Source organism: Monodon monoceros, unplaced genomic scaffold (genome assembly GCF_005190385.1).
Source record: "Monodon monoceros isolate NGI ecotype Baffin Bay Population unplaced genomic scaffold, NGI_Narwhal_1 Super_Scaffold_1, whole genome shotgun sequence".
Taxonomy (NCBI): domain Eukaryota; kingdom Metazoa; phylum Chordata; class Mammalia; order Artiodactyla; family Monodontidae; genus Monodon; species Monodon monoceros.
In genome coordinates this window covers 42,251,753-42,265,255 of record NW_021703765.1, presented here as the reverse complement: position 1 = coordinate 42,265,255, position 13,503 = coordinate 42,251,753, and positions in this window count along the sequence as shown.

The window sequence follows — 13,503 nt, the reverse complement described above, 5'->3', positions numbered from 1 at the left end:
AAAATCTACAAACAATAAATGCTGGAGAGGGTGTGGAGAAAAGGGAACCCTCTTGCACTCTTGGTGGAATGTAAATTGATACAGCCACTATGGAGGACAGTATGGAGGTTCCTTAAAAAACTAAAAATAGAACTATCATATGACCCAGCAATCCCACTACTGGGCATATACCCTGAGAAAACTATAATTCACAAAGAGTCATGTACCACAATGTTCATTGCAGCTCTGTTTACAATAGCCAGGACATGGAAGTAACCTAAGTGTCCATCAACAGATGAATGGATAAAGAAGAAGTGGCACATATATACAATGGAATATTACTCAGCCATAGAAAGAAACGAAATTGAGTTATTTGTATTGAGATGGATGGATGTAGAGTCTGTCATACAGAGTGAAGTAAGTCAGAAAGAGAAAAACAAATACCGTATCCTAACACATATATATGGGATCTAAAAAAAAAAAAAAAAAGTTCTGAACAACCTAGGGGCAGGACAGGAATAAAGACACAGACGTAGAGAATGGACTTGAGGACATAGTGAGGGGAAAGTGTAAGCTGTGATAAAGTGAGAGAGTGGCATTGACATATATACACTACCAAATGTAAAATAGATAGCTAGTGGGAAGCAGCTGCATAGCACAGGAAGTTCAGCTTGTGCTTTGTGACCACCTAGAGGGGTGGGATAGGGAGGCTGGGAGGGAGACACAAGAGGGAGAGGATATGGGGATATACGTACACGTATAGCTGATTCACTTTGTTTTACAGCAGCAACTAACACAACAATTCAAAGCAGTTATATTCCAATAAAGATGTTAAAAATAAAGTATAAAATAAGAAAATAAATGTCAAATAAGAAAATAAGTGCTTGTTCTCTAGGAAAAAATATATATTAGGTACTAAATATTTCCCTTCCTCATTACCTTGTACTAGAAGGGGCCTTGGACTTAGACTTTTATTTCTTCCCTCATTCAACAAGTACACATAGAGCACCTTAACCATTTACATTAGCACCCCCAAAACAAAATACTTAAGTATAGTTCTAACAAAATATGTACAGGATCTATATGAGGAAAACTACAAAACTCTGATAAAGGTATCAAATAAGAAATAAATGGAGAGATATTCCATGTTCATGGTAGAAGATTCAGGGAGGGGCACAATGTCACTTCTTCCCAAGTTAAGCTATATATTCAATGCAATCACTGTAAAAATCCAAGCACGGTTATTTTGTGGATATTGACAAATTGATTCTAACTCTTATGTGGAGAGACAAAAGACCCAGTATAAGCAACTTAATATTGAAGGAGAGAAACAAAGTCATTGTACTGGAATTACCCAATTTCAAGCCCTATCCTAAACCAACAGTAATCAAGACATTGTGATATTGGTGAAAGAATAAACAACAGCCAAGTAGAACAGAATAGAGACCCTCAATATAGGCAACTGAATTTTGACAAAGGAGGACAGACAATATAATTTTAGTATATGTATTTATATAATATGTAAGTAGTATTAATATATAAAATATTTATGTTAATAATATAAAGTTTATTAATTGAAGTAATAACTACAAATGTAAAAAGATTAAACAGTGAGAAAAGTGACACATAAACTGGGTATGAAAGAAGATTCAGCAATATGTAGCCCCTAAAGAGGACTATTTAAAAGAAAAAGAATATTTGAAAAGAAAAGCTGAAAAAATACAAAGATAGGGCTTCCCTGGTGGCGCAGTGATTGAGAGTCCACCTGCCGATGCAGGGGACGCGGGTTCGTGCCCCGGTTTGGGAGGATCCCGCGTGCCGCGGAGCGGCTGGGCCCGTGAGCCATGGCCGCTGAGCCTGCGCGACTGGAGCCTGTGCTCCGCGACGGAGAGGCCACGGCAGTGAGAGGCCCGCGTACAGCAGGGAAAAAAAAAAAAAAAAAAGATAAATACTAACCAAATAAAATTGCTAAGATAGTAACTTCAATATTAGGTAGAATAGAATAAGAGGTGAAGGAATCATAGAGAAATAATATACATTGAAAAAAGTAAAAAGATCAAGAGGATATGTCACACATGCAAATATATGCATTTACAATACAGCTTATATATTAAAACAATAATTTACAGGATTATCTGGAAGAAACAGAAAAATCAACAGCTATAATTAGACATTTTAATGTACTATTTAAGAAGCGAATATATCAAAAATTAAAACTAAGCAAATTATTGGAAAGGTAAAAAAAGATCACAATTTATAAGTTTGAGTTTATATATGTATATGTATCTATGAATATATGTATACGTACATACACACATATAACAACTGCTTACAGAAAATACATGGAGTGAATAAACATTTTGAGTCTACGTGAAACATTCACAGAAATAAGCTATGTACTAGACCAAGATAGGATATTTTAGCAAGAGCACAAAATACAGATTATTTATGGTCTCTAGCAAAAGTATGATACAATTAAAAATCAATGGTAAAAATTGATGTCTGAAAATAATAACCTTACATAACATTTAGCTAAAGAGCTTTTCCTAAGGAAATTATAAAATATTTAGTATTTAATGACAATCAAAGCACTAATGGTAGAAGTGTTAGGGGATATAGTTAAGGCAATACTTAGAGGAGATTTTGTATATTTTTATCTATAAGGAAATGAGAAAGACTAAAAATAAATGAGCAAAAATGGTGAAAAGCAAAACAGTTATTCCACGAAAGGTAGAAAAAATTAATTTAAAAAGACCAGAAATGAGTAGAAAGGACAATAAAAGTGATTTATGAAAAACAAAACTGATTGTTTGCAAAGATACATAATCTAGACAAAAAAATGAAAAAAACCTGATCACCAAAATACAAAGAAACAAAACAAATAAAAACCAGAGGGAGGAGGGACAGAAATTAAAGATAAAACAGAGACAAGAGTTACAAAATACTATTACAAACATCTGTATGTCAAGAAATTTTTGAACTATAGGATATGAATACATTTTGGAGAAAATAGAGTAGCCTTGTACCAATAGAAAAAATAAATCAAATTTTCCGTAATAATGAAAAATTTAACCTCTGACACAACAAACATTATTCTTTAAAGTAATATCAATTCTAAAATGAGGCTTCTGGATTTATTCATGTATTCTTATTTAGAAAATATGTTTTGATTGTTTTAAGGCAACTAATGGGAAAAATTCAAATGTCCTTATAAATAAAACTTAGAATTGAGCCACTTAACTCATTTTACCATGTGTTTTCTAAAGACATCTTTATGACTATTAAATCTGATTGGAGACAGAGCTTTGAACCTTTGGTCAGATAGCTTGCTAATATATGTACTTGAATTACACAGATTTACTCAGCAGAGTACCGCACAGGAACATATCCTACCCTACCAAGACTCCCATAAAATTGGGAGCAGTCCAGGACACACTGTCTCTGCAGGTAATTATTCCCAAAAGGAAGGAGGAAAGACCTAAACTAAACTTGTACAGACATTTTTTTTCCAAAGATACCACAGAAAGGTGTGAGAAGTAAGGAAGAAGGCAGAGGTGGTACCCATGGCCAATGGAAATCACTCCAGAAATAAATGAAGTAAAGGAGAAAGGATGTTCACCCTATACCTGCCAGTGAGCATAGTATTTAAAGCACTTTGGTGTCTTATAATAAATGCTAAATTTAGGATTCTTATCTTTTCTGCATAGACAATGAGGCATTATTCCATGTTTCCATATTAAAATCTATTCAACAAATAGGAATAAAGCTCAGATGAAAAGATATTCTTATCTATCCAGATCCATTAAATTCCAAAAGCCAATCCTCTGAAACAGAACCTATGTAGAAATGAAAGAAACTAATCAGAAAAGTTGTGGATGGCTAGAGAGCAAAAGAGTACTGCATGAATCCAACAGCTAAGTCCTGGGTATGTCAGATTGTTTGCACTGCCAAAAGGAAGTCTTTGCTTAGTCAGGAGCACACTTTGGTCTGGTGGCTGGGTGAGCACAGTTAGTAATTTCATGCAAAGCAAGTGAAGTTTAGCAAGGTTGGCTCAGGTTCAGATACAAGACCAACATTTACCCCTGCAGCCATCTATAGTTCAGCCTCTTCTCTTAAAACAGATAAAATAATAAAATCTCACAGAGATATTTTCAGTATTTGAAAAACTTTTATCACATAGTCTATCCTCAAATACTTACATAACATAAATAGTGTGGTTGTTATTTTCAGCATCTTACACAAAATTTTTGTAATAATTAACACCTAGCTGGTATGCCCAGCTCGGCTGTTTTGTGTTCAACTCTTAAATTGGATTAAATATATTCACCATTACGTAATTGATATGAGGATTTAAAGAAATCTAAAAACATTGAAGGTATTGTTATTACTAAAATTACAATAGAGCAATATACCATGGTATGGTATTTTCTAAAAAGTCTGGGCTAGGAGCCAAAATCCTAAATTCACATCTTAACATCCTAGTTCTTTCCCTCTGTAATACATCACTTTAGAAAATTCACTTAATTTCCCTGGGCATCATGTATAAAAATGCCTTCAGCTTTGGCATTCTATGATTGTAAGCTAAAACCACATTAACTAAAATCTAACACATCTCATTGTCAATTCTTTGTAATTTCCTTAAAATCATTATGCTTAATTTTTTTTGATCTCAACATATTTTTCTATTGTTTACTACATTTGTTTATAATATATTATTTCTAGAACTTTATAAAGATCTTAACTTCCAAAGAGTGCCAATTATGGTGGGGACTCTCAAACTTTAAAAGGCAAGAATTAGATAAGGCTGGCTTTCTTGGATGTTCACACCAGGATGTTTTTTACTAAAAGTTTTTATTCTAAGGGCCTAGAGTATATTCTAACTGAAAACCCTTCAGCCACAAAAACTGAGGAAAGAAAGCATGGCGTTCCTGGAAACTGGTTAAGGAGTTTCTTTAATAATATTATATTTCAGATTCTGGATCTAGAGGTACTGGGATTCACATATCTTGTTGAAAATGAATAGGATTAATGCAGGTTTTCTGACTGCAACTATGTTTAAGTAGAGTTGTTTCTGAGGAGTCAATCAGAGCTCATCCATGTATGACTACCTCATTTCCATGGTAACCTCAGCCATAGTAAATAAAACCAGGATCCCAGAAGTAGGCCATCAAATTCTCTGATAACACAAACATCTATGAACCAAAATGTATGGACCACTGCCTTTACTTTTTGGAAAACACATTTTGGAAAATTTTTACTTAAGGTTCTCTTTATTTTAAACCAAAATTTGCTAGGTATGGTTATCTTGAATCCAAGGCTAGAAATAAGTTCACTAAAATATAACAGCAAAGGAACTGCAAAAATGAGGTATACTGATTAGGTGCCATAAAATAACCAAGAAGGAGGGAGAGAAAAAGATTTTTGATAAACATACAAATTAAAAAGACTTAACAGTCTGGTGCCATTTTTGTAAAGCTAATCAGCCATGTACAGCTAAATAGCTTCCGAGTTCATCTTTGTAATAAAAGTAGACCCGAATAATTACCATATGTTAAATTATGCTTTTTATACTCTGTTCCAAAGTCCACAAAAAATTGGTGTCAAAGTAAAAACTTTACCTCAAAAAGTTTTAAATGTAGAACATACAAACAAATAATGACTTTTACAAGAAGTTTCATTTATGTGAAATGCTTTATTTCTATATAATGCCTGAGAAGTAAGCCATTGTTTTACTCTAGAGCTGACTAAATGTCAACTCTTTGATTCTATAACATTAACCATCAAGATTGTAAATGCATTAAATTCCATGTTGCCTTAAGACAAGTAAACATTTGCTTTACTTAACTGATTGTCTGTCTTCCCCACTAGGATGGGAATTTTTGTCTCTGTTTATTGGTATATCCGCAGCACCTAAATTAATGCTGGCACATACTAATTGTGTAATAATTTTTATTTTTGATTTATAATTCATGAGGAATAAGGGAATATTAAAAGCATATTTTGTGATAGCACTCTGCAAAACTAATATTAACCCATAGCACTTTTGTTATTTAAGCCTCCATCTTTAATTCCTGGGAGCAAACCTCTTCAATTAAAAACCCATTCCAAACAAAGTTAGTAAAATGCAAGTAAATAAAATGACAAATAATGCTAATAGAAAAAATAGTAATAGAACTAATCCTAGTGTGATCTCTAGCATGTTAAATGAAAACAATTCTTTCTCTGTATATCCCTGGTAGAACTTTTTACTTTATTTTGTGTCTGTCTTTGTTTTATTTTGTTTTGTCTTTCTTCCTTTTAACATTTAAAAGTTAACTACATTTTCCTAATGTACAGTTAAATAAAACAAAAAAGAAATAGATGGATAGATCTGCTTTCAAACCTATGAACTATATATATATATATATATATATGAGTCTCTTTATGCAAAACACATGTGCATACAAACAAAAACTATGTGAATTTCTGGACTACTTTCTAAGACACACAAAATAAGGTGCAGGATACTTCCCAAACTACAAAACACTGCCATAGCCAAAGAAAATAAAATATTGTTAAAACAATAACTATGATTCATAGAATCCTCACTAAATGCCATGTTGCATATTTATGTACCTAATTCATCTATCTAATCTCATTTAATACCCACAAAACTCCTGTAATTGCTGCTGTAACAAATTACCATAAAAATTAGTGGTAATTAAACAGCATAATTTATTATCTACAGTTCTGTAGAAGTCTGACTCAGGTCTCACTGGGCTTAAATCAAGATATTGTCAGGGTTGTGTTCCTTTTGGAAGCTCTAGGGGTGCATGAAAGTTGGAGTTAACTAAATGTAGGCTTGAAACACATTTCCATTCCAAGAAGGGCAGCTTTGGTCAAGTTATGCACAGTAACCTCATATGTGTAATGGAGATAATTCCTTCCTTACAGCAATTTTCTGACAAATAAGCCATTATGTATATAGAGCATCTACCGCAATGATTGACACATAATAACTACCTACCCACCTCTTGAATTTCACTTATTATGCACATATTGACCAGTGAACTAAATTGCGGATTTGCTGTTCGTGAGTCATGTGTCCTAGAATAAACCATTTTGCCTCTTTGATCCACAGTTTCTTTACCTATGAAAGAGGACTTACAAAAAATCAATTTGCCCTGAGAATTAAGTGAGATCCAGGGTTTGAAAGCACTTGTAAACTGTTAAAATAATTTGCTAATGTTATTCTAGGGCCACTGGTTTAAAGTTCAGGAATTCTTAAATCTGAAATGGTTATCAGTGTTCCACATCTCAGAAGACAAAGGGCCAATGAGCTGTCTCATTTTCAATTCCAACATTGCATAACTATTAAAGCCAAACCCAGGAAATATTTCTGAGCCAAAATTCAGAAGTTTTTCCCTAGGCTTCTAACACCAATTGTCCTTCTATGTAATACACTCTAAGAAAAAATTTCTAGGAACTGTTCTCCAAGTGCATGTCTGCAATTTCAAACAGACTCATGCTGCCATCTGCTCCTTCTGATAAGAGACTCATCTGTCTGCTGAGAAAGTAGGGAAAAGGCTCACTAAGAAAGAATAATGCGATTCTTCAGCCCCTACAGCCTTGCTGGGTGGCTCACGGACATGCACCAACTAATTAGGGGTCAAACCAACATTTTTAGGATGTATTTGGATGGGATTTGAATTCTTTGTGACTGCACTCTGAACAGCACTACATACAGCTACTGGTGTAATTTGGACAATAAGCCCAGCATCTGCTACCTTTCAGCAATAAGGCGTAACAAGAGAGAAGTATGATTAAGGGAATTCACCTAGCTCAGTGGTTTTCATGATTTTAAAAAGCTGAAATGAGAGGTGTTTCTACATAGACAAAGGAACATGTATATGTTTGTGCTTGTGTATATATGATCTAAGAATAACTATAATAATGTAGCTTTCTCATGTTAATGAAAATTATAAAATTAATCTTTTTTTAGATTTAAGGGAAAAATTAAACTTTAAAAAATAATCCAAATAAAGCCTTCAATTCACAATAATTATCAGGATTTTAGTCATTAACATAACACATTAAATTATATAAGTGATACAATTCGTATTATGTCTACATTGGGTTTATAGTTAGAAAGGAAATTGAGATATTTACCCACATATATATGCCTGTATATGCACAGAAAATTCCTGGAGGTACATGCAAAAAAATTGTTAATAACGCATATCTCTTGGGAGTAGAATAAAATTTTGGTTGGCAGGGAAGTTTGGAGAGGAGAAATTTTAACTTTTTATCAATTACCTTCCTGTACTCTGTTTTGAAATCCTGAACCTATATTACTTTATATAATTAAAAAACACTCATCTAATTAAAAAAGGGAATTGGAAATTAAATCTAATTTGATCTAATCAGTCTAATTTTAAAGAGTAATTTTGCACTTGGAATCAGGAAATCAAGTTAGTTTTTCTCTTCTACTAGCAGTACTGCAATTGATATTGAGGGACTTCATCTGATTGATCTTTCTTTCTCATCAATGAAATTGCAACAATGTAATCAGACCTAGTCCATCTTTCAGAGCTCTATTAGGGCTAAAACCAGACTTACTGTAACATACTGAATTATTAGTATTATTATGGTAGTAAACTGTGGTCGTGTCTAGCTATCAAGAGATGGAGGCAGTTTTGTATATATTCAGAAAATTTCCATTTGCTTGAATAATTCAAATAATGCTACCAACAAAACCAGATATTCATTCAAAATATCAAAATTATATTTTTAAATGAAGGCTATATGCTGACAATGTTGCAGAATATTTTTACCTTAAAATAGCTATTTCATAAGTTTTCAAGACAAAAAGTACTGGAGGATTGATATTGTTATTCAAAATCCCATATTTGACATTTCTTTCACTTAGCATTCATTTTAACTCATTAGGAAAGACTCACCAAGAGTGATGATAAAAATATAGGTCTTTGACTTTTACCAATATTTTGCTTTGTTTTTCTACTCCCATAGGATACATTAACTGCAATTCTTGATTTGTATTTTTGAAAGTTCTACAAAACAACCTCCCAGCTGAAATGGGAAAGTAGGCTATAAACTGGAGAGATGAAAGAAGGCTGCAGTTTCCCATTTTATCCCTTTTTTCCCCCTTAATTTTTTTCTCCGGCCAATTCTGAGCCTACCTGAGTTTGGGGATGGAGGGGAGAAGTAAAAATCAGTCTAAATGAATGAATGAATAAATCAAAGAATCAACCAATCTTGACAACCTGGGCTTCATGTCTTCAGCTACAGAGAGACGATGAAAAGGGATATTTATTTGTTTTAAGGCAGAGAAAGACAAAGAGTAAATGTAACAGGGGAAATCTTCACAAAGTTTGCAGAATGTATAATCTTCTGAGGTTCTGTGAATACTTATATGCTATTGCTCACATAATCCCCGTGCTTCTGCAGCAAGGAATAGGTGTGTACATGTATTTTAATTCTTAAGTCCTCTACTATTAGTAGGTGTGTTATGAAGCTAGATGAATCATCACATTTCTGTGATTATTTGTATGGTTATATGTATGCTATGGTTGGATTTTTGTATGCCCCAGTAGAAAATGTCAAAATAGAATAATGGAAACAATAATGGCAAAAATAATCCATACAGGGAAAAGGGCTCCTTTTCTTTGCACAGGTTTTCAGCAACTTAGAGGAACATGCAACATCCTTCCCCAACAGGACATTCTTTCTTTCCAGCCAAAATACAAGCTAATAACAATATAATACCTAGTATATTTCTAATACCTCTTCCCCAAGGAGGCCACAGCATTTTGCAGATATTATCTCATAAATCTCCAGATTTCTGTGCGCTTTGGAGGAACTATGTATTATTAAAGTCACATTACTTAGCTGAATTGGCACAGAGAGGGAATATGTATTCCAAGAAAAACAGCAAGATGGTTATAGGACTTAAACTTCATCCCACTGAGTCTGTGTTTTTGTTTGTTAGTTAGGGATTTGTTTTCACATAATGATAGTTGTTTTGATCCTGAGATCCATGGACGAGTAGTATCAGCATCACCTGGGAACCTATTAGAAATTAGACTCTCAGGCCTCACTATAGACCCACTGAACCATATAATCTGCATTTACCGAGATAGCCAAATGACTTGTATGTTCACTGAAGTTTGAGAAGTAAGAGACTATTGCATTAAAAAGACCTAACAACTTTCATGCTTTTAAAGATTCTCCCTACACATATGTAGATGGCAGATACTGGGTAGCTATTCACCAACCTCATTTCTCTTTCCTTCTGAGAACACTGCCATATTACATTTCCCACTTTCTCTTGCAGTTAGGTGTGATCACGTATCTAAGCTTTGGCCAATTACACATGGGTGGACGTGATAAGCGCTCTTTTTAGTCTTAGCCCACATGACCCTATGCTCGTTGTCTCTCTTATTCTTATCTCAGTTTAGAGAGTGACCAGGAATGTAGTGAATGCACTGAAGTTACAGTTTTTTTTTTTTTTTAAATATTTATTGGAGTATAGTTGATTTACAATGTTACGTTAGTTTCAGGTGTACCACAAAGTGAATCAGTTATACATATATTCTACATATATCCAGTCTTTTTTTAAATTCTTTTACCGTATAGGCCATCACAGAGTTTTGAGTAGAGTTCCATGTGCTATAGAGTAGGTTCTTATTTGTTATCTATTTTATATATAGTAGTGTGTGTATATGTCAATCCCAATCTCCCAGTTTATCCCTCCCCCCACCTTGTCTCCTGCTAACCATAGTTCGTTTTCTACATCTGCGACTCTACTTCTCTTTTGTAAATAAGTTCATTTGTACCCTTTTTTATATTCCACATATAAGTGATATCGTGTATTTGTCTTACTGTGTCTGACTTACTTCATTCAGTATGACAGTCTCTAGGCCCATCCATGTAGCTGCAAATGGCATTATTTTGTTCTTTTTTATGGCTGAGTACTATTCCACTGTATATATGTACCACATCTTCTTTATACATTCCTCTGTTGATGGACATTTAAGTTGCTTCCATGTCCTGGCTATTGTAAATAATGCTGCAATGAACATTGGAGTGCATGTATCTTTTCGATTTATGGTTTCCTCCAGGTATATGCCTAGGAGTGGGATTGCTGGGTCATATGGTAGTTCTATTTTTAGTGTTTTAAAGAACCTCCATACCGTTCTCCATAGTGGCTGTACCAATTTACATTCCCACCAGCAGCGTAGGAGGGTTCCCTTTTCTCCACACCTTCAGCATTTATTGTTTGCAGACTTTTTGATGATGGTCTTCTGACCGGTGTGAGGTGATGCCTCATTGTAGTTTTGATTTGCATTTCTCTAATAATTAGTGATGTTAAGCATCTTTTCATGTGCTTTTTGGCCATCTCTATGTCTTCTTTGGAGAAATGTCTATTTAGATCTTCTGCCCATTTTTTGATTGAGTTGTTTGTTTTTTTGATATTTTTGTTGTTGTTGTTGTTTTGCGGTACGCGGGCCTCTCACTGTTGTGGCCTCTCCCATTGCGGAGCACAGGCTCCAGACGCGCAGGCTCAGTGGCCATGGCTCATGGGCCCAGCCGCTCCGCGGCATGTGGCATCTTCCCGGACCGGGGCACGAACCCGCATCCCCTGTATTGGCAGGCGGACTCTGAACCACTGCGCCACCAGGGAAGCCCTGTTTTTTTGATATTGAGCTGCATGAGCTGTTTGTATATTTTGGAGATTAATCCCTTGTCAGTTCCTTCATTTGCAAAAATTTTCTCCCATTCTGAGGGCTGTCTTTTTGTTTTGTTTATGGTTTCCTTTGCTGTGCAAAAGCTTACAGAGTTTTAAACAGCTTGGATCCCTAAATGCCTTGGACTGCATGAGGAAGAGAAAATGCTCTTGTGTTTAGCCATTGAGTTTCAGGGTTTACCTGTTTGAGGTAACATTTTAAACTTTTTCAGAGGTAATTATTAAGCTTTAAAAATAGTAGCTTGAATTGTGATACAGTTAAAAGAATGTTAGGTGAATAATATTGGGCTAGTTTCATCCCTTTAACTGAATGAGCACAGCCTTAATTCCTTTGGACTCATTTTATGTCATGTTTCCCTTTCTTCATAACTTACTTATTCATCTCTACTTAAAATCTATTATTCATGACTTCTTAGCTCTAGAATTCTTTACATTGCTTAATTCTCATTTTCAAAGTCAGGGAAAATTTAGAGAAAAATTACTAGTTATGATCCCAATTTTGTAGATGCACCATGCCCCCGATCTACATTATTACATATGTATGGCACCAGGAAGACTATGGCGGTTTATAAGCATAATAGCATCCCTTATTCATTTTTACTTTTGAGAATATGTTTAATAATTTATGTATCTATCCAGAATGTTTGTTTATTTAGTCTTTATTATAAGTGAGCCACTTGTGGAAAAATTATAGACATCCCCACTGGCAGAAAAATACCTCTTCTGACTGACGGAGTTTTAATAAATGATTTATAATTAGCTCTCTGATTTCTTGTTATGACTGGTCTCCTCAAACACACCACACTTTTAGACATAGATACAAACACAGTTTCTATTTTGAATAGAATCTCTACATTCACGTGGAGAGAATGATCTAAAATGGAGAATCATTGAATATCTTTTTATAAATATTTCTCTGTAGAATAAAACCATAAAATGCACAGTGTCTGATTATGTACTACACAGCTCAAGCCATTTGTCAGCTGTTCAATAGTAGTGACTTTTTTTTTTTTTTTTTACAAATTTGAAGAAAGGAAAGAAGGGAAATAAGACCTTACCAAGAAAAAAAAAAAAGATTTTTCAAAGAAAATTTTTTGAAGAGTAAAATCAATGCTGGTTTATTTCTCTTGTTTTACTTATAAAACATTCATAAATTGAAACAAAAAATTAATATTGATTAGTAACCATAATTAATGTAAGGTGATTTGCTTATGCTATTTAAGCTAAATTAATTTGAGACTAATAAAAAAAAAGAGTATTTTAAAATATTTTAAAGATTTTGAGGGAAATTATTTTATTTTTTTAATTTTTAAAAATTTTTGGCTGCATTGGGTCTTCGTTGCTGTGTGGGGGCTTTCTCTAGTTGCAGCGAACAGGGGCTACTCTTCATTGTGATGCGTGGGCTTCTCATTGCGGTGGCTTCTCTTGTTGCGGAGCATGGGCTCTAGGCACGTGGGCTTCAGTAGTTGCAGCATGCAGGTCCTAGAGTACATGGGCTTCAGTAGTTGCAGCACACAGGCTCTAGGGCATGTGGGCTTCAGTAGTTGTGGCATGCAGGCTCAGTTGTTGTGGCTCGTGGGCTCTAGAGCACAGGCTCAGTAGTTGTGGTGCACAGCATGTGGGATCTTCCCGGCCCAGGGATGGAACCCGTGTCCCCTGCATTGGCAGGCGGATTCTTAACCACTGCACCACCAGGGAAGTCCAGAGGGAAATTATTTTTACTACTACATAGATTGCTCAATTCTTTTCTTTGAATTTTTAATATAATTTTAATCCTT